The sequence below is a fragment of the Engraulis encrasicolus genome, chromosome 12 (genome assembly GCF_034702125.1).
Source record: "Engraulis encrasicolus isolate BLACKSEA-1 chromosome 12, IST_EnEncr_1.0, whole genome shotgun sequence".
Lineage (NCBI taxonomy): Eukaryota > Metazoa > Chordata > Actinopteri > Clupeiformes > Engraulidae > Engraulis > Engraulis encrasicolus.
Window position 1 is genome coordinate 16,401,977 of NC_085868.1, and position 3,365 is coordinate 16,405,341.

Sequence of the window (3,365 nt, forward strand, 5' to 3'; positions counted from 1 at the left end):
ATTTACTGTTTGCCACCCCTCTGGCACCATTAAATTCACTTACTCTCGCACAGAGGGAAAAAAAATAACCTGTTAAAATAATGACGACTATAAACCCAAAGGCAACCTGGCACACAGTAGAGCGGGGTTGGCATGGCTTTGTCTATATACTGGACGCCTTGGGGATGGATTGGGGGAGACATAGGGCCCGGGCACTTTGGCTTAAAGGGGCACTCCTCATCATTAGTGGCGCAGAACTGACTCACCGGTGGGCCCCGCACCCTCGTGGGCCACTATTTTCAGAAATGTAAAAATAAATTACAAAAAATTACGAACTCTATTCCGTGTTTCGTTTTCTGGAAATTGAAAAAAAAAGAATGACATGATGAATGATTTTACAATGAGAAGATGATAAGCCTGATGAATGGATGTGGGGATTGGCTCTCACTGGCTTTTTTGACATACTATGTTTATATTAGCAGGAGGGCGCGAGGCCCACCAGGAAATGCCCGCTATGCCAGATGGCCAGTCCAGGCCTGCTGGACGCAGAAGACTTCAGCTCTGAGGGTTGCTGCTGCTGCGGAGAGCCAGCCCTAGTCTAGTTTGAGCTGGTTGCAAAAGCTGTGTTGGGTCTACTTTTGAGACCTGTTGTTTTTTCTTCCTTTTCTTTTTCGTTTTCTTTTCTTTTTCTTCGGTTGGTTGGGGGGAATGAAGTGATGGAGAAAAGAGAAGAGAAGAGAAGAGCACTGTGGAGGTAGTGTTTGCCTTTCTGGCACTCTTTCCTTTCCTAGCTTCCGCCCTCCCCCATCTGCCTCCCCCCCCCCCCCACCCCCCCCCCACACACACACACACACACAGGGCGATATAGTTGTGCTGCTTGACTTTCTCACACAAAGGCCTTCTAGATAAGCCACCCTCTCCTCTCCTCTCCTCTCCTCTCCTCTCCTCTCCTCTCCTCTCCTCTCCTCTCCTCTCCTCTCTCCTCTCCTCTCTGACCATCCCTGTTCCCACTCAGCCCAATGCTCCTCAGTCATCATTAATTAGCCTGCAAACCAGAACGCCTGTTCACTTCTTGTTTTCCATATAAAACACCATTTCATTGTTTTGGCTTTGGAATAAGACTGGCCATTGTGAGGTATCAGTGCAGCCTTCTCAGGAAGGGAGAGAGGGTAATGAGGAGCGAGCGCACACACAGTGTCAAGTTTAAGGTGCTGTTTCCACATAGCAGGATATTTTTGAAGACACATTGGTTTTGGCCTTCCGTCTCCACGTAAACAGAGTTTTAAAATCCACATATCAAAAAATCCGCCTTTAAAAATATCCCATTTAGGGGGCTAAAATGCACTTGTTACAATGGAGTTTTTATTTTTTATTCCCATGTTACGTTTCCACCTAAACAGGAGAGAAAAGAAATCCACATGTAAAAATATCCCGCTACGTGGAAACAGCATCTAAGTGTGTTGGTAGTAAAGTATATCGCCACAAAAATGGTGCGGAAGTTTTAACATGTCAATGCTTGTCACCAAGTGTGCAGGGGGACTAGGCACACTAGGGCGTTCTCAGTGAAAAACCAACAACACGAAAAAATCTGCTGTGTTTAAATATGGCAATTAAAGAATTACAACAGTCAGAGTCATAAAACGCTGGAGGTTTATATGCGTTTGGCTGACGCAACCAAGAAGTGCGGTGTGTTTTCGCTTCGAGATGGCAAATCCAGGATTGCCACATTTTTACTGTGACACGCTTAACACACTATTTGTAATGGTAGGCATAATTTGTGGATTATAACATATTTTATCCATCATGTATTTCGTCATGGGCATTTTGAAACAATCCTATTTATGTGTGTGGTTTTGTACATGGCGAAACGTTCATCAAGGCCTTATTTGTAACAGTGAGGTTATTTTCAACTAACATTGACATTAATTTAATTAACTATACAGGTATATATATATATTTGTATCCTGAAAGAGGGTTTAGCTTTACAGTATTCATTTGTTTCTTCTATTACGAACATACCACCATAGTGACAGTACTTGTTGACCAGAAGTCGTGCACAGAGGGGGACTTACTATTAGGCAAACCTAGGCAATTGCCTAGGGCCCCGACCAAATCTGTCCCCCATAGGGGCCCCAACTGTCACACCAGTTGCAGTAAACACACAAGAAAGTAGGCATTGCCACGTATGCGAAGTAACCAAAGATATATATGAGAAAAAAAACACTTAAATAGCACCAAAACACAGAATTGTATGTCCATATAATGACTTTTGAGGGCCCCATGCTGATATTTCGTCTAGGGCCCCAAAAGGGCTAGATCCGCCCCTGGTCGTGCACAGACTTTGATGACAACAATTTGATAATGTCATTCACATAGCAGGAAATAAATTTCCCAAGGAACTCGTTTGCAGAGAACCTTTTTGTATTTGATGGAAAACATGTCAACCCTTTCAACTGATGTAGAAAGAGGTTCAGGTGGTGCCAGAACACACCTCGTGTTCTAGAACATAAGTCTTCGCTGACATTCCAGCACTTGTGTAAAGGAAGACTTGGCAGATCCGAGACCAAGACAGAGTGTCCGACTCATGACAGAAATTCTTTGGAAGGCAGTCAGTGTAGCTTTGTAAGCTTTTGTCAATCAAATTCACGTTGCCAAGCCAAAAAGACAAAAGAAGAACAAAACTGAGTGAAAGGAGGCAGGAAAGAAAAATATTGTTTTTAAAAGTCACACCCCTCTATTACCTCCCATGTTTGGCGTTGTAGTGAAATCATGTCACTGCTGACACACACACACACACACACACACACACACACACACACACACACACACACACACACACACACACACACACACACACAGAGTGTGTGTGTGTGTGTGTGTGAGAGAGAGAGAGAGAGAGAGAGAGACTGAGATATTTTTCCAGCAGCACCTGCAGTCTTCCTCAGTCAGCTATGACTCGTGCCATCTCCTCACAACAAAACTGGTTAACCACCATACACATAAAACATTTCATCTGAAAACATTTCAAGACATTCACAATTTCACACACATGAATCACGTCAGCCAAATCCGCATTTTTTTCTCTTGATCTCGTCAAGGTGTTTGTACACAAGCAATGCAGGAAATGTGAGTCCCGCTGAGCCAAAAGGGGCAAGAGAAACAGATAAACATGTTCAGAACAAACAAAAACATCACAGACAAACTTTTCAAATCTTTTCAACTTTTTACAAGACACTGTTGACAGAAAAATGAAAATGTGTCGATGACGCCGAAGGGAGACCACGCAAGCACTAAATCAGCATGTTGTTGTGACTGCAAGCCAATATGAAGCCAATATAAACATTGTGTGCAGGGCTGGATTAATGCACAGGCTAGATATGGCTGCA